General features: G+C 41.8%; 2 protein-coding genes across 17 annotated transcripts in view; one reads left to right on the forward strand and one right to left on the reverse strand.

Moving 5' to 3' along the window:
- RAD52 (RAD52 homolog, DNA repair protein) overlaps nucleotides 1–18,671 on the reverse strand; it is a 78,154-nt gene extending 59,483 nt beyond the window's left edge. For 3 of the 5 annotated variants that reach the window (XM_057556284.1, XM_028163498.2, XM_028163495.2), the window contains exon 1: nucleotides 18,330–18,670. The gene's annotated coding sequence lies outside the window, so the exon portion shown is untranslated. Of the gene's footprint in view, nucleotides 1–11,619; nucleotides 11,763–18,329 lie in introns of all 5 variants that reach the window. The other 2 variants (XM_057556282.1, XM_057556281.1) reach the window with 2 other exon arrangements.
- Nucleotides 18,672–18,920: 249 nt separating this feature from the next.
- ERC1 (ELKS/RAB6-interacting/CAST family member 1) overlaps nucleotides 18,921–25,914 on the forward strand; it is a 424,409-nt gene continuing 417,415 nt past the window's right edge. For 6 of the 12 annotated variants that reach the window (XM_057555936.1, XM_057555931.1, XM_057555937.1 and 3 more), the window contains exon 1: nucleotides 18,930–19,201. The gene's annotated coding sequence lies outside the window, so the exon portion shown is untranslated. Of the gene's footprint in view, nucleotides 19,202–19,251; nucleotides 19,355–25,914 lie in introns of those variants that run through there. The other 6 variants (XM_057555938.1, XM_057555941.1, XM_057555944.1 and 3 more) reach the window with 4 other exon arrangements.

The following is a 25,914-nucleotide window of genomic DNA, read 5'->3' on the forward strand; positions in this document are numbered from 1 at the left end:
ATGTGAGATGTGTGGCTTTCTTCTGTTTTGTGTAGAGTGCTGTATAACATGTCACTTCAAAATATTTTACCAGTCAAGGGTTCCCATAGTACAGTAAATGGTTAGTATTTCTCATTCATTCATTTATTCATCTTTCATCAAATAAATATTTATTAAGCCATTCCTATGTGAAAGACACCAATGCAGGCACTGAGGATGGAGCAAAGAACAAAGTCCAGGCTCCCATGGAGCTTGTATCCTAGAAGGCAGAGAAAGGGTGAGCAAGCAAACAAATATACGGTATGGCTGGTAGAAGAAAGGGCTATGATGAAGACTGAGGCAGGTGCTAGCATGATGAGAATGGTGGTACTGTTTAGATGCGAGTGATGATTTGGGGAAGGCGTCTCTGATAAGGTGACTTTGCAAAGAACGAAATGAAATGAGTGAGAAGGTATAAGGGAAAAACTACCCTCTTCCTCCTGTGTATTTCTCCTTTACTCTCATAATACTGACACACTCACTCTTCCAACACCAAATGTGTGGGTTTTCCACATATGCAATTCTCTACAACACCAGCTGGGCGTCCTACAACGCCATTAAGTTCTGACACTAACTGGAGTTAGGCAGACTCCATGGGTTAAGGGTTCAGTCCCACAAGACTGCCCCTCACTTCAAACGCCATTTGCAAATAATAGGTCCCCAAGCTATCCACCAATTCTGTCTGAGTTGTCTACAAATCAGAGGTTCCCACTACTGGCCTTCTTGGATTTGATCATTTGCTAGAAGAGGTCACAAAACTCAGGGAAACACTTACTTAGGTTTACCAGTTTATTATGTAACAAAGGATATGATAAAAGATACAAGATGAATAGCCAGATGAGAAGATATGTAGGAACTGGGTCAGGAGGGTCCCAAGCACAGGAGCTTCTGTCCCCATGGAGTTGGGGTGTGCCACCCTCCCAATACATGGATATGTTCACCAACCATAAGCTCTCCAAACCCCAATTTTGGGATTTTTATGGAGACTTCATCACATAGGCATGATCAATCATTAGCTCAGTCTCCAGCCCCTCTTGCCTTCTCAGAGGATGGGGGCTGTGGACTAAATGTTCCAACCTTCTAATCATGGCTTGGTCTTTCCTGTGACCAGCACCTCCCCTGCCCCATCCTGAAGTTATTTAGAAGCCCACCCAGAGTCACCTCAATGGAACAAAAGACACTCCTATCATGCAGGAAATGCCAAAGGATTCCTAAATCTCTGTGTCACGAACCAGGGTCAACAACCAAATGTTAGAACAAAAGATGCTCTTAGCACTCTTACCACTTAGGAAGATACAAGAGTTTTAGGAGCTCTGTGCCAGGAAGCAGGGACAGAGACCAATATATATTTACACATTTTTCTTTTTCTCCCTTTATTACATTATGTAAGTTTAAGGTGTATAATGTGATGATTTGATATACACGTGTACTGTGAAATGATGACCAGAAAAATGTTAGTTAACCCATCCATCACCTCACATTGTTACCTTTGTGTGTTTGCGTGTGTGTGTGGTGAAAATTTTTAGTATGTACTCTCTTAGCAACTTGATGTACACAATGCAGTATTAACCAGTTGCCATGCTGTACGTACACCCCCAGAACTTATTCATCTTACAACTAGAAGTTGGTACCCTTTGACCATTTTCAGACATCCTTCCCCGCCCCCACTCCCTAACTACCAATCTACTCTCTGTTTCCATGAGTTTGAGGGTTTTGTCAGATTCTACATATAAGTGAGATCATACAGTATTTCTCTTTCTCTGCCTGACTTATTTCACTTAGCATAATGCCCTCAAGGTCCATCTATGTTGTCACAAATGGCAAGATTTCATTAATTTTTTATGGCTGAGTAATATACCATTGTGTATATATGTACCACATCTTCTTTATCCATTTATCCATCCATGGACACTTAGGTTGCTTCCACATCTTGGCTATTGTAAATAATGCTGCAATGAACATGGGGGTGCACATATCTTTTCAAGTTAGTGTTTTTTTTTTTCCTTTGGATAAATACCTAGAAGTGGAATTGCTGAATCATATGGTAGTTCTATTTTTAATTTTTTTCCATAGTGGCTGTAGCAATTTACATTCTCCACATCCTTGCCAACTGTGTTATTTCTTGTCTTCTTGATAATAGCTATTCTAACAGTTGTAAGGCAATATCTCGTGACTTTGACTTACATTTTCCTGATGAACATCTTTTCATGTACCTGTTGGCCATTTGTATGTTTTCTTTAGAAAAATGTCTATTTAGCTCCTTTCTCTAATTTTTAATCAGATTATTTGTTTTTTTTTCCTATTGAGCTGTAGGAGTTCCTGATATATTTTGGATATTAGTGCCCTTATCAGATATGTGGTTTGCAAATATTTTCTCCCATTCTGTAGGTTGTCTTTTCATTTTTTGGATTGTTTCTTTTGTTGTTCAGAGCTTTTTAGTTTGTCATAGTCCCACTGTTTTTTTTTTTTTTTACATGCTATGCAGCTTGTGGGATCTTAGTTCCCTGACCAGGGATTGAACCCGGGCCATGGCAGTGAAAACACTGAGTCCTAACCACTGGACTGCCAGGGAGCTCCCAGTTATCGTCCCACTTATTGATTTTTGCTTTGTTGCTTGTGTTTCAAAAAATTGTTGCCAAGACCAATGTCAAGAAGCTTTTACCCTATGTTTTCTTCTATGAGTTTTACTGTTTCTGGTCTTACATTTAAGTCTTTAATCCACTTTGAGTTAATTTTTGTGAGTGGTGTAAGATAGGGATACAGTTTCATTTATTTGCATGTGAATATCCAGTTTTCCCGGCACTGTTTATTGAAGAAACTATCTTTTCCCTGTTGAGTATTCTTGGCTCCCTAGTCAAATATTAGTTGACTGTATATGCTTATTTCTGGGCTCCAAATTCTGTTCCATTGGTCTATGTGCCTGTCTTAAAGCCAGTACCGTACTGTTTTGATTACTATAGCTTTGTAATATAGTTATAGTTAACTATATTAATAGTAAATACTGGTAATATACTAGTAATACTAGTAATATAGTACCCCTATAGGGATACAAGCTCAGTGGGGGCAGAGAGTTTGTCCACTATATCCTCACTATCATGAACTATACTTTGCACACAGCAGAAATTCAATAAATAGTTGTTGAACAAATGAAGAATTAGTGAGCTTTGTAGGAAAAAAAATACATGCTTTTAGGGTTTTTTTTTTGTTTGTTTGTTTTTTGCATCCAAGCAACACCAAAGAATCATTTAACATTCCAATAATGAGAATTGATTCATACCAAAAGTAAAATGGTCAATAATTTTATTTAAATGAGAATTTGGTAGGATTGCACTAATTGAATTATACATGTCAAATGTTAGATAAAACATGAAAATATTCACTTATATATATATTCACAATTGAACATGTTATTTGCATTACAAGAATGCAAAAAACAAGTATGTTTTTACAATATTAAGTGTGAAGTACAAAATCTCGAAAGGGCAAAATGAAGAAACTATGTAGAAAGGTTTACTAGGCACAATTATCTATCTATCTATCTATCTATCTATCTATCTATAGATGATAATTTAGGAACTGTTACCTCCATTCTATTGACTTAAGTGTCACATCAGTGAGCACTGAGAAAGGTCTTCATACATCCCACCTATACTTCCAGTGATATAACTGCAATTTAGTCTTGGTTTCCAGAGTCACAATCATTTTGCTGATTAGTGTGGTCACTGGACTCTTATTTAGCACAATCTAATACAGTCATGAAGCTTTCCATAGTTTAAAATAAAAAGCAAGGCATTTATAACCAAAAATGAGGGAATATTTAACCAAATGACTTCCTGAAAGCCTTGCAGTTTGAAAGTCTGGCCTATGAGGAATGGTGGTTGACAAAGATAATTAGCTCTCAGATTAAAATGACAACTAGAAAGAACAGCAACAAAGCAGGAACTGTGAAATGTTGATTTAGAAAGGCAGCTGGGAGTGGGCACTGTGAGAAGTGACTGCAAATGGTAATTTAGAATAACATCTGGGAGTAGGTGGCTCAAGAGACAAGGTGGTATCTGAAGAAAGTGAACTAACAACTGAGTTATTTTGGATGGGGTATCAGAGTAATTTGAATGTTCTATTAGCTACGTTTCTCATCGATAACCAAAGCCAGGTACATCCCTTGCTGAGATCTTGAACCACAAAAAATACATGTATGATTATATATAACTACTCTCATTCTATGTAAATATTTACAGCTGTATAAAGTATACTCAAGTGTGCGTATATAAGCTATACTTGTATTCATATTATTAGAGGATAGAGAATGTATTGTGGACAGGGGCATGGTAGTTTTAAAAAGGGCATATAGTCATGGAGGCAGAGAAAACAGCCTTTCCCTCCAGCGTGAGAATCTATAACCACGATAAAAGCTAATAAACGGGACTTAGAATCCAGAACTTGTGAGGCCAGTATGACACTTAGTGGAGGAACATAGGAAGCATTGTCTTAAGTAGGTTACTAAGTTCACCTTTAATTAAGGTCAGCTAAGGATAGGTCAGAACCAAAAAGGTGAAAGAACCTGAGAAAGCCTGTGGGTGAGATTTTAATTTTTTAAAGTAATATTTATATTACATTAATTAATTTATTTAAAAACATTGATGTTCTCATCAAAAGGAAAAAAATTTTCTTTTTCTTTAATTTTTGTATCTACATATGGTGATGGATGTTCACTAAACTTATTGTGATAATCATTTCACGATGTATGTAAATCAAATCATTATGCTGTACACTTTAAACTTATACAGTGCTGTATGTCAATTATATCTCAATAAAACTGAAAAGAAAAAAGTAACAGTACTATTGATGGTTATAAATAAATATGGAAAAATAATCATTTTTTCTAGTCTTTCCTATAAAATTTATGGAAAAGTTTAAACATAGAATGCCTAGCAGGACCATCATATAACTGGTGCCCTCTACATAACTGGTTTAAATATTCTGGAAAACAATTTGATTATTTTTATTAAAAGCCAAAAAATGCCTTTACCTTCCTATTCAATAATCTCATTTTGAGAATTATTCGTAAAAGGTATTAATCATAAAACACGGAAAGAAAATGCACAAAGCCTTGTACACACAAAGCTTGAAGCAACCTGAATGTTCAATATTGTTTGCTGGGACTTCCCCTGGTGGTCCCATGGTGAAGAATCCACCTTCCAATGCAGGGGACGTGGGTTCGATCCCTGGTCGGGGCACTAAGATCCCACACGCAGCAGGGCAACTAAGTCTGCATGCCGCAACTACTGAGGCTGTGCGCTCTGGAACCCACGTGCCACAACTAGAGAGAAGCCCATGCGCTGCAAAGAAAGATCCCGCGTGCCGCAACTAAAACCCAATGCAGCCAAAAATAAATAAATAAATAAAATAAATAACTAGAATGGTTTCTGTTAAAAAAAAAAAAAAGATGGAGCAGTTTGTGTCACAGCTTCAGTCTGGTCATCAGGCAGTTAGCCTTTTTTTTTTTTTAATAATATTGTTTGCTCATTCATTTACTCATTCAGCATTTTTTTCCCCAAGTGCCTACTAGGTTCCAAGCATTAGGGGTAAAACAGGGAAAAAAAGAAAGTCCCTTCCCTCACAGAACTTACATTTCTGTGGGGGAGATAGAAAATAAATAAAGAAGCATAGTACATCCATGTATATAAATACACATATATAGCATGTTAGATGAAGAAAACTAAAACAGCGAGGGGGGCAGGGAGTACGGAGAGGGGCAGGGATGGCTTCAGGGTGGTGACATCGGGGACTTGAAGGAAGTGAGGAATCAAGCCTGGAAGCTCTGTGGCAGAAGACTGTGCCCATCACAAGGGGCAGGTCTTGAGGTGGGAGCATGCTTGGCATGACTGAAGAACAGCAAGTAGGTCAGTGCAGCTGGGGCAGCCTGAGCTAGAGGGTGAGTAGCAGGCAAGGGCAGAGTTGGAGAGGACTAAATCTCTTAGAGGAGTTACAGGCCATGAGAAGAAACTGGGTTTTACTCTGAGTGAGACTGGAGGGTTTTGAGCAAGAAGGTGACATAATTATGATTTGGCTTTTAAAAGGATGGTGGGGGAGAAAGTGGAGAGCAGTCAGGAAACTACTGAAATAATACAGGCAAGAAACGATGGTGGGTTGGGTCAGCATGGTGATGACAGGGGTGATGAAAGCGGTTGGATTCTGGACAGAATCTGAAGGCAGATCTGACAGGATTAATTAACTACAGTGTAATTGAATGTGATGTGTAAGACAGAGGAATTAAGGAGGACTCCAACATTTGGTCTGAGTAACAGGAAGGATGGAGTTGCCACCTACTGAGATGGGGAACATGTGGGAAGAGCAGATTTGGGGGTAGAAATTAGAAGTGTGTTCTTGAATGTGTAAGATTTTAGATGCCCTTTATTAAAAAAATTGTTTTTTTCCATTATGGTTTGTTATAGGATATTGAATATAGTTCCCTGTGCTATACAGTTGGACCTTGTTGTTTATCTATTTTATATATAGTAGTGTGTATCTGCTAATCCCAAACTCCCAATCCATCCCTCCCCCTACCCCCTCCCTCTTGACAACCACAAGTCTGTTCTCTATGTCTGTGAGTCTGTTTCTGTTTTTTTTTTAAATTAATTAATTAATTTATTTTTGGCTGTGTTGGGTCTTTGTTGCTGCACACGGGCTTTCTCTAGTTGCAGCGAGCGGGGGCTACTCTTCCTTGTGGTGCGCAGGCCTCTCATTGTGGTGGCTTCTCTTGTTGCAGAGCACGGGCTCTAGGCGTGTGGGCTTCATTAGTTGTGGCTCGTGGGCTCAGTAGTTGTGGCTCATGGGCTCTAGAGCGCAGGCTCAGTAGTTGTGGCGCCCGGGCTTAGTTGCTCTGCAGCATGTGGGATCTTCCTGGGCCAGGGCTCGAACCCGTGTCCCCTGCATTGGCAGGCGGATTCTTAACCACTGCGCCACCAGGGAAGCCCTGTTTCTGTTTTGTAGATAAATTCATTTGTGTCATATTTTAGATTCCACATATAAGTGATATCATATAGTATTTGTCTTTCTCTGTCTGACTTACTTCACTTAGTATGATAATCTCTCGGTCCACTGATGTTGCTGAAATGGCATTATTTCAATCTTTTTTATGGCTGAGCAGTATTCCAGGTATATAAGTACCACATCAGATGCCCTTTAGACAGCTGTAGCAGGAAGCTGGTGCCTCGCCCATCCGTGCCCCTCACGTGGACCACATCAGTGCACTTAGGACTGCCTGACCACCAAAAGGCAGCACCTCCATTTCTTAGCCAGAGGGCTTTCTCAAACTAAGACAATCTTGAAGAACACAACACAACACACAGAGTGGTGGTTTCCTCCCTAAAAAGTGAAAGGCGCAGGGGCAGAAATTCTGTTTCCTTGCCTCCTGCTTTCTGCCTTTGAATGCCTTTCTTTGAGAATGTGGTGATTGGTGGTGGTGTAATCATGAGGGAAAGTCCAAGGGAACTGAAGTGAGGCCAAGCCCTGGCATTGTAGAAATGAGCAAATTTTAGCAGCCACCTATCATCAGGGTGCCTGCTGTGTGAGCAGAACAAACCCTTCTTATTTAAGCCACTGTAAGTCAGGTCTTCTCTTACTGACAGTTGATTCACTGCTTAGTAATAACACTAGTTAACTTTATCAAGGACTTACTATATACTAAGTGTTTGCTAGTCTAAGCACTTTACATGTATTTCCCCATTTAATCCTTATAATACCTTTACAATTATTATCTCCAGTTTAGATAGGGAAATTGGGCCTGGATAGGTTAAGACAGAATATGAACCCAGGCAGTCTGATTCCAGAGCCCTTGCCCCTGAGACTCTGCTATACTGCCTTCTAGTATTTGTGGTTATATAATTTGACATAAAACTATAACTATAAACCTTACTGTGGTAAATTATTTTTCACCTACACATAAATATGGACATTAATCAGGTATAAAAGACTTCAAATATAAGAGGTAAAGTTAGATAATATTGTGTATGGTGAAATAATGATTAAAAAACTATTCTCATACTCCTCTCTGCAATTTTGGAGTTAAAATGTTGTAAGAGATACTTAACACTTAATACGTAAGTTTAGTTATCTTCTCATTATGCAAATAAAATAGGAAATAAAGGGGGAATCCCAAACTATTATACCAGCTAGTATGCCTCCACATACAAGTATCCCAAACCAGAAGTGACCAGAAGTGGATGACGTCAGGGGAACATAATGTTGACCTCATATTTCCCCACTCCTGTTTATAACAGAAATTCTCTAAAGAATTGCTAATAGTCACAACTTGTACTTCTACCCATCCCACTCTCTCTTGAACCAATTAACCAAACTTTCAACTCAACCACCTGAATAAACTGCTCTTGTCATGGTCCCCAGTGACACTGTGTGGCTGAACCGCACTGAATCCATTTTGTCAGCCCCATCTTAGGCCCACAGTCCTACCCCTCCCCTTTTTGCATGACTGAGCTATAGCCCACTCACAGGAATGCACCCAAGTCATGTAAGTTTCCTATCAACTTTTACCCTTGCCTCCATCTGAAAGGAAAGCTGGAAGACTGCCTTCTGCTGACACAGATGGTTAATGATCGTGAGACCCCCAGGGGGAAGAAAAACCCTGGGTTCCTATCAGTGCAGACATGCTTCCCACTTGGTAGTCAGATTCTGTTTTTAGCTTTGGCCCCTTTAAGTCCCCCTGAACCCCTTTTGTTGGCACAGACTGCAGCTGAGTATGCCTCTGGATCCTCATCTGCAGGATTATTTTCCTTTGAAGTATCATTTAGATTTTCCTTTAATGAAGATCAATTGGTAATAAACCATGTGCTTTTGTTTACTTGAAAATGTCTTTATTTTGTCCTTGATCTTATAAATTAGTGTTACTGGGTACACAATTGTGAGATGACAGTTATTGTCTCTCAGCACTTGGAGAGATTATTCTGTCTTCCAGCTTCCCTTGTGTGTTCATAAGTTTGTCGTCAGCCAGTTACTGTTCCTTTGTAAGTAAGCTGATATTTATTTGTCTCATGTTATGGGTTGAATTGTATTCCTCAGAAAGATAGGTTAAAGCCCTAATCCCCAGTGCCTAAGAACGTGACCTTATTTTGAAAGAGCGTCACTGTGGACACCATTAGTTAAGATAAGGCCTTACTGGAGAAGGGTGGGCCCTTAATCCAATATAACTGGGTGCCTTATCAGAAGAGGAAGAGAGACACAGACACTCAAAAGGGGAATGCCATGTGATGGGGAGGCAGGCACTGAAGCGCTGCAGATGCAAGCTAAGGAATGCCAAGGACTGCTGCAAATCACCAGAAACTAGGGAGGGGAGGGAAGGGTTCTCCCCTCTCCTTCACAGGGACCAAGGCCCTGCTGACACCTGGAGTTTGGACTTCCAGCCTCTAGAACTGTGAGACTATATAAATTCCTGTGATGTTAAGCCATTCAGTTTCTGGCACTTTGTTACAGCAGACCTGGGAAACTAATGCAACTGACTTTAAGATGTGTTGCCTTTTATGTTCTCGGTTTCACTACACTGTATCTAGATTGGATTTCTTTTTACTGGTCCTGTTCTTAGTGATTCCTGATCTATAGATTTATGTCTCTTATTGGTTTGGAAAGTCCTCACCCATTATTGAACCCATTATATGAACAGATGCTTACCTCCTTTCTCTAGATTCTCCTTAAGGGACTCTAAGTAGATTTAAAGTAGGAGACTGCCTTTTCTATCCTCCCTGTCTTTATTTGTTTATACATTTATTTATTTCATTTATTTATTTTTGGCTGCGTTGGGTCTTCATTGCTGCGCATGGGTTTTCTCTAGTTGCGGTGAGCAGGGGCTACTCTTTGTTGCGGTGCGCGGGCTTCTCATCGCGGTGGCTTCTCTTGCTGCAGAGCACAGGCTCTAGGCACGCGGGCTTCAGTAGTTGTGGCTCGCAGGCTCAGTAGTTGTGGCGCACGGGCTTAGTGGCTCTGTGGCATGTGGGATCTTCCCGGACCAGGGCTCGAACCCATGTCCCCTACATTGGCAGGCAGGTTCTTAACCACTGCGCCACCAGGGCAGTCCCTATTAAGTTTTTAAATATCAGTTAATTGTTTTAGAAGTTTGTGGCAGATTGATAGTTGTCTCTCAATAGTCATTTTCTCTTTATTTTAGTAATATAACTTCTTAATTTTAACTGGGTACGTGACCATCCACAATAAAGTCTATATTTCCAATTTGCCCTTCAGCAAGGAATGACCATGAACTAAGCTCTTACCATGGGATATAAAAGGAAGTGGTGTGCACAATTTTTTAGGAAGTTTTCTTAAAGGGAAAGGCATGTCTTTTTCCTTCCCTTTTTTCTTCCTTTCCTCTACTCCATGAAAGGAGTATACTTTCCCGCACTATTATATTGGACCTGGCTGTGTGACTTGCTTTGGTTAATGAAGTGTGAGCACACAGGACATATGACACACCTGAGCAGAGCCTTCAAGTGATTCTGTGGCTTAGCCTCTTGTATGCTTGTTTTCCATCATGAGGAAAATACAACCCAGGTGACTACTGCTCCTTTAGTCTGGTTCCTTGAATGGGAGACGTGTGGAACTGATTCGTACCTCGAGCACAGCTCAGCAGCTGACTGCCCCTCCCTCCAGCTGTCAAATCCCAACTAACTTAGAAATAAATATTTGCTGTTTATAGGCCACTGAGTCTTTGAGGGCACTTCCTTTACTTTCTTGCAGGTCAGCAATTTGTTAAAAATTATTATTATTTTTGAATTTATTCATGATTAATTTCCACTGTCCAGCTATTATGAATAATGCTGCTATAATATTCATATACAAAAGTTTGTGGTTTTGTGTGGATATTTTAAATTCTTTTAGGTATATAGCTAGGAGTAGAATTGCTGGGTCTTATGGTAACTCTATATTTAACATTTCAAGGAACTGTCAGACTGTTTTACAAAGTGACTACACCATTTTACATTTCCACCAGGTGTGTATGAGGGTTCTGATTTCTCTAAATCCTCACTAACAGTTACACTCTTTTTGATTATGGCCATCCTAGTGGGTGTGGTTTCTCACTGTGTTTTGATTTGCATTTCCCTAATGACTGATGATGTTGAGCATCTTTTCATGTACTTATTGGCTATTTATATATCTTCTTTGGAGAAACATCTATTCAAATCCTGTACCCATTTTTTAATGGGTTGTCTTTTTATTGTTGAGTTGTAAGAATTATTTACATATTCTGGATATAATATCAGATATGTGGTTGCAAATTTTTTTCCCATTCTGTGTATTGTCTTCTCACTTTCCTGGTGGTGTCTGAATTAGTCTACTAGGGCTGCCATAACAAAATAACACAGACTGTATATGACCTCATTTAACCATAACCAGCTCTTTAAAAGCCCTGTCTCCAAATATAGTCACATTGTGGGTTAGGGCTTCTACACATAAATTTTGGGAGAATGCAGCTCAGTCCAAAACATTCTGCCCTCTGGATACCCAAAATTCTTGTCCTTCTCACAGGTAAACACATTCACCCACATCCCAAAGTCTTAACCCATTCCAGCATCAACTCTAAGTGCAAAGTCTCACCTGAATATCATCAGGTATGGTTGAGACTTGAGATATGATTCACTTGAAGGCAAAATTCCTTGCCAGCTGTGAGCCTGTGACATCAGACAAGTTATGTGGTTCCAAAATACACTGGTGAGGCAGGCATAGAGAGATATTCTATTCTAAAAGAGAGAAATCAGGAAGAAGAAAGGGAAATGGGTCCAAAGCGAGTACAAAACCCAGCAAGGCACATTTCATTAGATCTTAAGGCTCAAGAGTAATCCTTTTGGGCTCAATGCTCTGCCCTCCAGGCCCACTGGGGTGGCAACCTCATCCCCTTGGCCCTGGGTGGTAGCTCCACCCCCTCAGCCCTGGGCATCAGCTTTATTCCCGAGGCACTGGTTGGTAGCAGGCTCCACTGAAACCAAGGAGACAGCTTGCCCCCCAGACCTGTACTCTCTGGGCTGATGGCTGGAGTAGCAGCCCTGTTGATCTCTGAATCACTTTTGGTGTCATTTCTCACTTTTCTTGAAGGGTGATGTGAATTGGCAGCCAGATAGCTCTATTGCCCTGTTCTGTAGACTCCAAGAAGTCTGACAGTATTTCTCCATTTTGTTGTCTCTATGCCCCTTAGTCCAAACTGGCAGTGTTTCTACTGGTATAATCTTATTTCTATTCCTGGTTACTTATGAGATGACTGATTAAATCCATGAGTTGCACCCATGACCTCTTTATCAAATGACTGTCCAGCTACACCCTTGATGTATTCTCCAGAACATAACTTTTTCTTTTTTCGTAATATGGATAGTAATTAGGTTCTACACCTAATTCCAACATGTGAGGAGTTGGGGTGGTTTCCCAACACTACCAAAGAGCAAGTCTCTGGGTACCAGCTGGGTGTCCTGCATCTCAGCTCAATTTTGACACTATCTACCCAGAGACAGTATCAGGTTCTGCAGGTTAAGTGCTCAGTCCCACAAGACTGCTGTACACCCCTCTTGCCCTCTCAGGATGCCAGGTGCAAGCCAGGTTGTTACCTGTGCTTCTGACCATCTGGCCACAGACTGGAGGTTCCAACAATCTCTCCCAACTCAGGATGCCAATTGAAAGCCCAGGTTGTGAACTGTACTTCTGACTGATGGCTATAAATCAAAGGTTCTTATGACCCCCTTCTTGGGTTTGATTAACTTCCCAGAGTGGCTCATAGAACTTAGAGAAACATTTTTACATACTGGATGACTGGTTTGTTATAAAAGTATATTATAAAAGGAAGAGCCAGATGGAAGAGATGCATAGGGCAAGGTATGGGGAAAGGGCACAGAGCTTCCACACCCTCTCCTGGTGTGTCATTCTTCCCACTTATCCAGGTGTTCACCAACCGGAAGCTCTCTGAGCCTTGCCCTTTTGAGTGTTGTGGGAGTCTTCATTACATAGACATGATTGATCAAATCACTGGTCATTGGCAACTGATTCAACCTCTAGCCTCTCTTCCCTCCCTGGAGGTCAGGGGGTGGGACTGAAAGTTCCAATCCTGTATTCATGGTTGGGTTCTTTGCTGACCAGCCCCCATACTTAGGGCTTTCCAAAAGTCACCTCATTAACATAAATCCTGTTGTGGTAGAAAGGGGCTTGTTACAAATAACAAGACATCCATTTTACCTTTATGACTCTGAAAGTGATTTCAGGAACTGAGGAGTAGAGACCAAACATTATGACAAGAGAAGTTCCCATTGGTCTTATCCCTCAGGAAATTCCAAGGGTTTTGGGAGCTGTGAGTCAAGAACCTTGGATGAAGACCAAATATGAGATATATTTTGGTCATCTGAATGACCAAATGTATATATATTTTTTTAATTGAAGTATAGTTGATGTATTGTATGATATGTACATGTTAGTTTCAGGTGTACAACACAGTGATTTGACATTTAAACATATTACAAAATGCTCACCAGTATATATTTCTTGCAAGTTACAATATTGCAGATAGGCTAAGAATGTTCTAAATCTTTAGGTTCTGGTTCCTTTTTGCTTAACAACTCCTTTAATTTATCTCTCACCTCCTGTATACTATAAGCAGTAAGAAGAAATCAGGCCGCACCACCAACACTTTGCTTAGAAATCTCTGCAGCTAAATATCAGTTTATCACTTTTAATTTCTACCTTCCACAGAACACTAGGAAACAGTTTGGCCAAGTTCTCTGCCACTTTGTAATAAGGGTCACCTTTCCTCCAGTTTCCAGTAACATGCTCCTCATTTCTGAGATCTCACTACAGTCACCTTTTAACGTTTACATTTCTACCAAGAGTCTCTCTTCAAGGCAATCTAGGCTTTTCCTAACATGCACCTCAAAAATCTTCCCCTCCACTCATTACCCACTTCCAAAGCCCCTTCCACATTTTTAAGGTATTTGTTACAGTAGTACCCCACTTCTCAGTACCAAAATCTGTATTAGTCTGGTGAGGCTGCCGTAACAAAATATCACAGACTGGGCAGCATAAACAACAGAAATTTATTTCACACATTTCTGGAGGCTGGACATCCAAGATCAAGGTGTTGGCAGGTTTGGTTGGCTTGCAAATGGCCATCTGCCTTCCCCCAACCCCTGGCAACCACCCTTCTGCTTTCTGTCTCTATGAATTTTACTATTCTAGGTACCTCATATAAATGAAATCATACAATATACAGTCCTTTTGTGATTGGGTTATTTCATTTGGCATAATGTCTTCAAGGCTCACCATACTTTTTTTTTTTTCACCATACTTTTTAAAGCTGAATATACAAAAGTTTTGTATATTCGATTTTGATGGAGTCCAATTTTAAAATTTTGTCACTTACAGTTTTGGCTTCAGAGCTAAGAAACTATTGCCTAATGCAAGGTCATGAAGGTTTACACCTGTTTTTTTCTAAGAGTATTATAGTTTTAGCATTTATATTTAGGTCTATGATCCATTTTGAATTAATTTTTTAAAAATTTAATTAATTAATTAATTTTGGCTGCGTTGGGTCTTCACTGTTGCGCGTGGGCTTTCTCTAGTTGCGGTGAGCGGGGGTACTCTTCCTTGTGGTGCGTGGGCTTCTCAATGCGGTGGCTTCTCTTGTTGCGGAGCACAGGCTCTAGGCACGCGGGCTTCAGTAGTTGTGGCTCGTGGGCTCTAGAGCGCAGGCTCGATAGTTGTGGCGCACGGGCTTCATTGCTCTGTGGCATGTGGGATCTTCCTGGACCATGGGTTGAACCCATGTCCCCTGCCTTGGCAGATGGATTCTTAACCATTGCGCCACCAGGGAAGTTCCTTTAATTAACTTTTGCGTTTGTGAGGTAGGGGTCCAATTTCATTCTTTTGCATGTGGTTATACAACTGTCCCAGCACCCTTTGTTGAAAAGACTATTATTTTCCCAGTGAATCAACTGTTCATAAATGTGTGGGTTATTTCTGAAGTCTCAATTCTTTTCCATGATATATACGTCTATCATTATTCTGGTACAACACATTATCTTGACTATTGTAGTTTTGTAGTCAGTTTTGAAAGCAGGAAGAATGAGTGTTTTAACTTTTTTTTTTTTTCAAGATTCTTTTGGCTATTCTGAGTCCCTTGCATTGCCATGTGAATTTTAGAATCTGCTTGTCAATTTCTAGAACTAAAAAAAGGCAGCTGGGATTTTTGATAGGATTGCATAGAATGTGCAGAACAAATGGAGGAGTACTGCTTATTTTAACGATATTAAGTCTTCTATTATTTCTTGATGACGATTTAGCTTAATTATAAACCCTGTACCTCATGTCTTCCTATCCTCTCAGTAAGCCTAATAATTCCTTGCTCCTCCACTGGTCACTTTTCCTACTTCTAACAGTACACTTTAGCAACCGCTTCTTATTCTGCCAACTACACACATCGTCTCTTGAATGCTTTTCCCTTTACCTCTACCTTTCCTATGTTTCACATCTTAAACTGCCAGCTGTATTTTTACCTTTATGTTGTCAACATTGGTATAATTCATAAACTATGCTTTAACTACAGCAAGATTATAATTTATTAACAGGTTTGGTCTAAAAGTTGAACACCAGAAACCAGCATTTTCTAAGCTTTTTATCATAGTAATTATTCAGTTGAATTCTCTCCCAGAACTCCTATCCTTCCATCCGAACCTAGCCTAGCTCTTGGGACTTCCCTTTACTACTGAATTAGATCTAGTGAATCCTGGATAGTGATGCTGTCAGAAACCTCATTTCTACCTCATCTTTAAATTTTGAAAAAAAGCCTATGTGGGAGTTTGACTTTATGAGTCTCTGCATATCTGAAAATGTTTTCATTTTGCTCTCTTAATGATAATTCAGCTAGTAATAGAGTTTTTTTTTTAATAAAAAAATTCTTAGAATTTGAAGTTCAAGAAATATTTCCCTCAGAAACTTGAAGGTCATTGTTATCTTCTCATATCTAGTGTTCTTGGTAAGAATTCTAATTGCAGTGTGAGTCTTACTCTTTTACGGGTCACTTTTTTTTTTTAAATTTATTATTTATTTATTTATTTTTGGCTGCGTTGGGTCTTAGTTGTGGCACTCGGGATCTTTCCTTTAGGTGTGCGGGCTTGCTTCTGTGGTGCGCGGGCTTCTCTCTAGTTGTGGTGTGCAGGTTTTCTCTCTCTCTGGTTGTGGTGCATGGGTTCCAGAGCGCGTGGGCTCTGTAGTTTGTGGCATGTGGGCTCTAGCTGAGGCATACCGGCTTAGTTGCTGCACACCATGGGGGATCTTAGTTCCCTGACCAGGGACTGAACCTGCGTCCCCTGCATTGGAAGGCAGATTCTTTACCACTGGACCACCAGGGAGGTCCCTATGGGTCACATTTTTCCTTTGGAAATTCAGGATTTTCTCTTTATCTTTAGAATTTTAACATTTCACAAAGTTGTTTTTCCTCTCCACTAATGGACATTTTCAGCTCTGGGAAATTTTGTTCCATTATTTTTGGGGTAATTTTCCATCTTTTATTTACTCTCTTTTCTCTTTCTCTTGTTAATATTAGTCCTGTTGGATTGACTCTTTATTTTTCTTATATTTTCTCTTGCAATTTCCATCTCTGTATACTTCTTCTGTTCTCCTTAAAATTGCACGGACTTTACCTTTCAACACTTCCAGTGAATTTATAATTTTGGCATTTTCCTATTTCTAATTTCAAGACTTACTTTTTGTTCTTGGGTTGTTACTTATCTGAGTACATTATCCTTGTTTCATAGCTGTAATAAAAGTTTGTGAGCATATTTTTAAGTTCTCTGAAGTTTCTTTTTCCTCTGTGGTCACATTTTCTCCTTATCCTCTCCCTCCCTTCCCCAGCCCCAAGTTGGAGACTTCCCTTAAACACCTAACAGTCCCTGGTTGTCCGTTCATATTTAACAAGAAGTAGTTGGATGCTGATGACGCATCTTTAGAACTTGGGAGGGTCTTGCCAACTTGCACAACTTCACTCTAGGGTGAGTGGGTAGGAAACTGGCTATTGTGCCAGAATAAAGAATGTTTTACTCTTTGTCATTAAATGCTCCCCAGAGATGATGAAAAAGCTTGAGTTTTAGCCTGGGATAAATGCCTAGCTATTGTATCTGAGGTATAGGGAGGTTTCTGCTGTTCTACATAGAGACCTTTATTTAGTGTCCTTGTTTTCAGCCCTGCTTCTCACTCTTGCTCTGTCTTGTCAGTGTCTCCAAATTTCAATTTCTCTAAATCACTTCTGGCAGGTAGGCCTCCTTCTTCACCTAGAGTACCCCCCCCCCCAAACGCCTATTCCACATTATGGTTTCTTCCATTTTGTTTAGTCAGACCTCACTCCTTTCTGTGTGTAAAATTAGAAAAAAAAAAAATCTCTTGGTGGCTCCCTTCCCATTTTCTGTTTTGTACAGGTTTGTATCATTTTTCATTCCTTTATTAGCATTTTAATGGGGTTCCAGGAAGAAGAGGCAATGAATGCATGCACTCAGCCAGCTTTAATTAAAAAAAAAAAATCCTAAGTGTAGGTTTAAAAAACGATATGTGGGGCAGAGTAGGAAATAAGAAAAAAGAACAGTGGAATGAGAATAAAGAAACCAAAAACATTTTTGAGTCTGTGATATTGACAGTACTCCCGTGCATGAATAACAATGCTTAGCACCTCACACTCTTCAGATCCCCACATTTCAGGGATGGGATAGATCTGAGACATCTCGTTCACACCCCCTTTTACAGTTGCGAAAAGCAGGACCCAGGAGTAATGGGATTTTCCCAAGGTCACACACGTAGACACCGGCAGAATGGAAACCAGAAAGATAAGATGAGTCCACTTTGCTTTCCCTTCCTCTCACCACACCGCTGGGGAGCGCATCAGCAGTCAGATAAGAAGGGTTGTGAGAAACAGTCAAAGGAAGCTGGCTTATTCCTGAGTGAAGTCGGGTGCCCGAAAAAATGAAGCACTTTAGGATGCTTCATTTGGCAGGACCCAGCGTCCACCCGCAGCGGTCCTGACAGCGGCGGCCGCGTGCGGACCCTACGGAAGAGGGCGACTGTACAGCAGGCCGGGGGACGCTGGGCGGGATGGGGATGAGGTGACGAATGAAAGGACGAGAACCCCGACGAGGGACGGGAGAGTGACAGTGGGGCCACGAGGGCGTGGACGCTGGCGGTGACTCAACTGCTCTCAGGGGCGTTTAGAGTTACTGATACAACAATCGCCAGCCGGGAATAAACACGATTCAAATCACTCTTACTTTCTTAGTGCAGCGATAGCTTACCTACGGCCTTACATTAACGGTGCGTGGCTCCGACAAGGAAACCCGTCTGCGCTTCGGTACCAGAAACTGGGGAGCCCGACGCCGGGCCAGCTGCCGCCCGCGAGGACCGGGACGGCCGTCCGCGCCGCCCTCCCTCCCTCCCCGGCCGCCGAGGCGAACCGCGGACAGGCCGCTGGCGGGGTCTCCCGGGCCGTGCGGGCAGCCCGAGGGCCTCCGGGTGGGAAGCCCACCTGTCCGCGAGCGCCAGGCTCCTCGGGGCGGCCCGCCCCGGGCTCTGCGTGACTGGCCCCCTGAGGCAGCGGCGGAGGCAGCGGCCCACTGTTTGCGCCGCACCGCCTCCTACGGCAAGCGGGAGGAGACAGACGCCGCCCGCCCGGCGCCTGCCGTGTGCGCGTGTGCGCGCCCGCGCCGGCCCGCAGCCCAGAGCCCCCGCCCGCCAGCCCCCAGAAAGTGCCCGAGGCCCGTGCGCGCCCGAGTCGCGCTCCCGGGAGGCTACGGGACGCCGACCGGGCGCGGTCGGGCGGGGGCGGGGCTAGCGCTGACGTCATCCCGGGGCGGGGCTGGGGAATCGCGCAGGGGGCGGGGCGCGGTGACGTCGGGCGCCCGGGCCGAGCTGTGGCTGTGGTGGCGGCGGCGGCGGTAGTGGTGGCGGCGGCGTTGGCGGCGGCGACGGCGCCCGGGCAGCAGCGGCAGCGGCAGCGGCAGCCCTGAGCAGGGTGAGACGGCCGCGGTGGCGGCAGCTCGGGGTCGGGCGGCGCCTGGAGCTTCCCGCCCGTCGCTGGCGCTAGGCCCCTCGGCTCTCCTCCGCCCGCTCCTCCTCACGGCCCTGGCTGGGTCCCGGCAGCGCGCCCCCGGGGAGGGCGGAGCTGTAGGTGAGGCGCGGGGACCCCTCCCCCTCCGCGCCCTGCGGGGGGGATGGGACGTCCGGGAGGGCGGCCCCACCCAGCCCACCGACGAGCTCGGTGGCGGCGGCGGCGGCGGGGGCTGCGGGCGCCCGGCTTCTGAGGCGTGATGTTGCGCGCGAGGTGGGGAGGTGTACGCCTCGCGAAGCCCCGGGAGGCTGGGGTGCGGTCGGCTGGGTCTGGGGTTTGGGTATTGATGTACAGCGTTGAAAGAGACGAGGATTGTGGTTTTTTTCCCCTGCTGTGAAGTGGTCAGGTAGGAGATGGAGGGTTGGCTTCCAGAAGGAAGATGAGCTGTGGATGTTGCCTTTGAGGCAGTTGGAGAAGCTATTGCACTAGGTCTCACATCTCTACTTTAGGATTTGGGGTCTTTTTTTCTTTTTATCCTCCAGGCAGAGCGGGTGGGGCGTCGAGGGGCGGGGGAGAATCCCTCTGCTTTTGGTTCGTGGTGTGAGCGTGGATGGGTTTGGAGTTCTACACCGTACAAGAAGAGCGAGATCTTGGATTAGACAACTTCCTTCTGGCAGCAACATTGGGGAATAGGTCCCAGTACACTTAGTTCCTTAAAGGCGTTATCTTCCAGTCTTTCTTCTGTGCGTGAACGATCTCTATGCCACCTCGTTTTCCGAGCTCTATCCTGGCCCCTTAAGAGAGGGCCTGAGGATCAGGTGGTTGCTTTGGAAGACACGTTTCTGAGGAGTAGTCGCACGTGGTTCTGGTTGACTGCTTTGGATGGATACAATGAACAATTTGAACAGTTCTGTTGGCGCTAATTATGCGAAACATGCTTAAATGTTTTGAAGCACAACTGTCTTTTGCAACTCATGTTTTAGTAAACCTTGACAGCTATTTTGTGTTTAATTGTTGTAAATTTACACTTAATTAACAATTATTGGAGATTTCTAAAATTTCTCAATTGCACATGTCTTTATTAGACACTTTAAAAGTGAAGTGGAATAATTTTTTTTTTTTTTTTTTGGTGGGTCCCTCAATTTCTCAGAAACGTTCTTGGAGTCAGGTGCTTTTAAAATGCTCTTTAGTGACATTCTGGGGGCATGTGTCTGTCATTGTATAGGGAGATGTTACTAAGAGTAAACAGTGTTCAACGTTCTTCACTTCAGTGTTTCACAACCTAGCACATTAAATCAGAATCTTCTTTTCTGGATTCCTGCTCCCTATTAAATTACAGTATTCACTGGCCTTACCTATCAGTTAATATCATTTAAGCTATTTCTTCCTCGGAAAACAGGCCCTGAGATTGACATTTGTTATGTAATGGATGGAAGTAGGCATGACTCTCAGTAATTCATTTATGGAGGAAGAGAAACCGTCATGAAATGGAGTTTAAGCAGTGACTTTCCAAAGGCTTACTCAATTTATTTGGGAACATAGCCAGGGAAGTGCTTTCCCATAACCCGAGAGAAAAATATACAGAGTGAGTGTCAGTAGGTGCCTTTTTTAACATGCCTACTTAATGAGCAGACTATTCTAGCAAATATTTCTGCTTGACGAAACTTGTAGGAAACAGATGATATAACAGCTATTAAGTGAGAAAGGGTGTGGTCCAATTTCTAATTATAAACTAAAGATTTAATTGTATTCAGACAGGTCAAATTATAAGTTGGTACAATAATAGTTTTGATATTGAATTAGTCACTTAGAAGGAAAGATTAAAGTTCACATATCTGGTTTTGGCTTATAAATTATACTTTGATTTAATGGGGTACACATGGGGACAAATGTGAACTAAAATAGCGGTGAAACTTTGTATAGTGCTAAAATGACATTTTCATGGCTGACAGTGGGATGTGATTCTTCTCCTTGTTGGAATGCAATCATATGATTTGGGGAAAATGTAGGGTAGAAGTGTTCTATTTCTCTTCAGAATTTCTTAAGGCTGAGAAAACTGGTACGTTTTATTTTTCAAGAAATGTGGCATGCTAGTTGTTACTGTGATATCTTAGTTAAGTCTAGTGGGGTGTCCCCCCCTTTTTTTTAAATTACTAAAGTAAGTATGTCATTGTGTTAATTCAACGTTAATACTAGAAACAAAAGTGAAAATTCCCATAGCAACAGCTGCTCTTTTTCTATGCTACGCTTATGCTTTTAGAATTAGTATAAGAGCTGTTAAATGTGCGTTTTGCACATACTGTGTAAAACACATTGATGGAGAAAGAGCAGGGAATGAAGTATTTTGGCTAATCAAATAATAAACAGTGATTGATTATCAATTTTCAGAGAAATATAATGTAATAAAGTAAATTAAGCATAAAGGTTATGTGGAATATAGTTTACTTCTATGGCTTTTCAAAATGTGAGCCTGGAGGTGCTGATTCATTCATTTATTCATTCAACAGTTATTTATTGAGTATGGTTCTGGGTACTTTTTTTAGCCTTTGGGAATACAGTAGTGAACAAAGCTGACAAAAATTCCCACCTTCATGGAACTTACCTTCTGGACACCTTATTGGGAAATGAAGAGGAATTCAGCAAAGGAGATTAATAAGAGGTTATTGAGGTAGGAGGAAGACCAGGAGAGTGCGATGTACTAGAAATGAAGGAAAGGAAGTTTTCAAGGAGGAGGGAATGGTTAACTGTGTCATTGTTTAAAGATGTGTCAGACTGTTGGGTAAGAAAGAATTCTGCCTGATTATAATGTCTAATAACAGAGAAATGACTAAATGCTTTTTAGTGTGAGATGAGACAAATGTAAGAATCTTTCCGTTTTTTACTTCCTTCGACTGATTTTTAAAAACATATATATTTCATTCTTTATTCTTTTCAGAACAAAATATGCAACCTGGGAGTTTATACTTGTACTAAGGAGAGATATGACACTGTTGTTACTAATTATATGTACACTTATTTTTTTAATACATGTATCAAATCAGAAGTTATAAAAGTATACAGCGAAAAAAATAAGTCTCTTCTGTCCCATCCAGTTACTCCTGAAGGCAGACACTGTTTCCAATTTGTTGTTTTTCCTAACCAGTGAAATTTTGTGCAATAACACGGCATTTAGCTATTTTAAAATTGCATAAATATAACAAGTATTTTTATCCCCTATGTATTTTTTTTTGCAGGCTTAATATTTGTTTTTATAATTTAAGTCTAGCTACCTGCAGACCTTTTTTTTTTTTTAAAATAACAGCTTTATTGAGAGACAATCCACATACCATACGATTCACCCGTTAAAGTGTACAATTAAATTCTTTTGGTACATTCATCACCACGATCAATTTTAGAACATTTTCATCCTCCCAAAAAGAAGCCCCAAACTCATTAGCAGTCATTCCCCTGACCTTTGGTTTTAAAGCTCTCTTTTTTTAAAAAAAATTAATTAATTAATTAATTTTTGGCTGCGTTGGGTCTTCGTTGCTGCGCGTGGGCTTTCTCTAGTTGCGGCGAGTGGGGGCTCCTCTTCGTTGCAGTGTGTGGGCTCTAGGTGCACAGGCTCAGCAGTTGTGGCTCGCGGGCTCTAGAGCGCAGGCTCGGTAGTTGTGGCGCATGGGCTTAGTTGCTCCGTGGCATGTGGGGTCTTCCCAGACCAGGGCTTGAACCCGTGTCTCCTGCGTTGGCAGGTGGATTCTTAACCACTGCACCACCAGGGAGGCCCCGACCTTTGGTTTTTAAGTTAAGTATTGTTTTGCGTATTATGTGGGGAAAACGTTTGTGAATTACTTTGTTTCCAGTTAAATGGTAGTGAAGCCATTTAGTGTTACTTTTAATATTCTCTGATTGAATAGAAGCATAGGTTTGTGTAAAAGTCAGATTAGTTAGTGGTTTATTTAGTTGCATGAATACTTTGATTTGATTATCTAAGTGTCCTGTTTTCATTATTCCTTCATTTATCAAATATTTATTGAGTACCTTTTGTGTTCCAACAAGTCCTGGGCTAGGCCAGATGGATTCCATGATACATAAGGGACAGGGTCCCTTGTTCTTAAGGAGTTTCACTCTAGTGGGAGAAGAGGAAAAGTTAACAGGATTTTGTGTTTTGCTGTGATAAGTGCTTCAATAGGTTATATACAGGGTTCTACATCGGCTCATAGGATGGATTGTAGGAAGATCTGAGATGAGATCTTAAGGATAAGTAGTATTTGGAGAGATGAAAAGGATGCAAGCAGAGGGAACAGCCTGTGCAGGACCCAAAGGCAAGAAAGCTGTAGGGCAGGTAGAGTGATCTGAAGATAGTTTGGTCTGACTGGAATGTTGAGTGCTAGCGTGAGGTGTGGGCATCACTTCTCCTTTCTGTGAAAAAGTGTGTTGTCTTAAAAAGGCAAAATAATTACATGATTAATTTGCTTAAACTAATTGTGGATTGCTGTCACTTCCTAGCTATATAACTTTGGATGAGAAACTTTATTGTCTAAAACTCAGTTAAACTCTCGTTAGATGAGAATAATAGTCCTGTCTGATGTGATTGTTGGTGGAGAATAAATGAGCTAATGCTCATAAAGCTTTTAATAAAATGCTTGGAATACAGTAAGTACTCAATAAAAATCAGCTGCCCTGATGATGACATTGTGGTGGTGGTGGTGATTTTGATCATGGTGACTTTGATGATGGTGATAATGATCCTGAAGTATGGAATTCCGTAGGATATTTTGGAGCCCCAGAGAGCGCTCAGGAGACTGGAAAATGATTTGTCATTTTAACTTGTTCCGGGGAAGAAGGAAGTGAATACCAAAAATTTTAGACCAGCACTGTTTAATAGAACTTTGTGTGATGATAGAAATGTTCTATCCTTGACCATCAAATACAGTAGCCACTAGTTACATGTGCCTTTTGAACACTTGAAATGTGGCCAGTGTGACTGAGAAACTGTATTAATTTTATTGCAACTAATTTAAATAGCCACTGTGACTAGTGGCTACTGTTTTGGGCAGCACAGTTACACACTTATAGATTCAGGAATCTAATTGAATTATGGCAATATTTTAGAACAGATTATTTAAAAAGTTAAAAAGTAGTTTTAGAAGCCTTGTCAGGGGAAAGGTGATTGCTGGGATACAGCATGGATTCACTAGGTCACATCAGACAATAATTCTAGTTTTCTAGAACGGACATGGTTCCCAGACTGATAAATAAAGGAAATGTAGTAGTTGTAATGTGTCTAGACTTCAGTTAGATCTTTTCATGCTGTCTTTGTGGAAAATATGAAAAATTATGTCCTAGATTTCACGAGAACAGGGATTGTCATGTGTTCTCTACTAAGCAAATAACAGATACTTACTAAATATTTGATGACTGAATGGAGAATGGTACAAATAAGTGAAGTCACAGCTAGTTGTAAATGGCTATCCGCAGAGAATGGAGAGCTGCTTACTGCAGATGATGGGTTAGAGCAGGGGTCCCCAACCCCTGGGCCGCACGGCAGGAGGAGGTGAGAGGCGGGCGAGCAAGCGAAGTGTCATCTGCCGCTCCCCACCGCTTGCATCACCGCCTGAACCATCCACCAGCCCCCCGACCCCCACCCCGGCCGTGGGAGAATTTTCTTCCACAAAACCAGTCTCTGGTGCCAAAAAGGTTGGGGACCTCTGGGTTAGAAGAACTGGTGTTAGCTGCCTCGTCCAGGTTTATAGTATTGGAAAGATCCAGGAGTGGTGGCATAGAAGATAGTGGCGATGTAAACTAGCTGCCAGCATATCCTCGCTGCGTGTGGAGGGTGTCCAGGTCATCACTAGCTGATAGCGAAGAGGTGGAGTAGAAGACTGTGTTGCTGAGTAGCATGAAAATCAGAGTAACAAGGATTTTATATGAGGGTTCAGGAATAGTGGTCTGGAGGTGGCAGTGGAAGAAAGAAGGGTTCCTGCCTCGTTTTCCAATATTGGGTGTGCCACGTGAGAGACTTCATAGCCTCCACTTGAAAGGGCTGCATGGGAAGAGGCATCCTGGGAAAGCCAGCTTTCAGTGAAGGCAGAGAGGTACTGAGAACTTTTAGAGGAGTTTCTTAGAAATGGAATGGAGTTCCTTGAGAGTGTATTTCCCCACCCAACTGGCTTCTTTTTTTTTTTTTTTTTTAATATTTATTTACTTACTTGGCTGCGCCAGGTCTTAGTTGTGGCATGCGGGATCTAGTTCCCTGACCAGGGATTGAACTGGGACCCCCTGCATTGGGAGCACGGAGTCTTAACCACTGGACCACCAGGGAAGTCCCCCAACTGGCTTGTTTTTATCATCACTTAAACTTTAAGTAAAGTCTCTCATTTTTGACAACAGATTCTTCTCCAACTTCATACTTTCTTTGCCTTTTGCTTTAAGTTGCTTTGCTCTTTGCTTTACAGCCAGAATTTGTTGAGAGAGTTGTCTACGTTTCCTTTATGTTTCCATTTCTTCACCTGTAATTTTCTTCTCAATCTATTTGTCTTGTTTCTGTTGCCACAATTTCACTGAAATGTTTGCTGGGATTACTAATGGCTTTCTTTAAATACACTGGCTATTTTTCTATCCATTTATATAACCTCTTAGCATCTGTACTAGTTGTCTATTGCTATGTAACAAATTACCCCCAAACTTAAAACAACAAACATTTATTGTTTCACAGTTTCTTTGGGCAGGCATCTGGGTTTGGTGTGTGAGATTCAGGGTCACTCATAAGGCTGCAATCAGGTGTTGACTAGGACTGGTCATCGCAAAGCTCAGCTGGGGGAGGGTCTGAGTCCAGCTCCGTCATGTGGCTC

Source organism: Balaenoptera acutorostrata, chromosome 11 (genome assembly GCF_949987535.1).
Source record: "Balaenoptera acutorostrata chromosome 11, mBalAcu1.1, whole genome shotgun sequence".
Taxonomy (NCBI): domain Eukaryota; kingdom Metazoa; phylum Chordata; class Mammalia; order Artiodactyla; family Balaenopteridae; genus Balaenoptera; species Balaenoptera acutorostrata.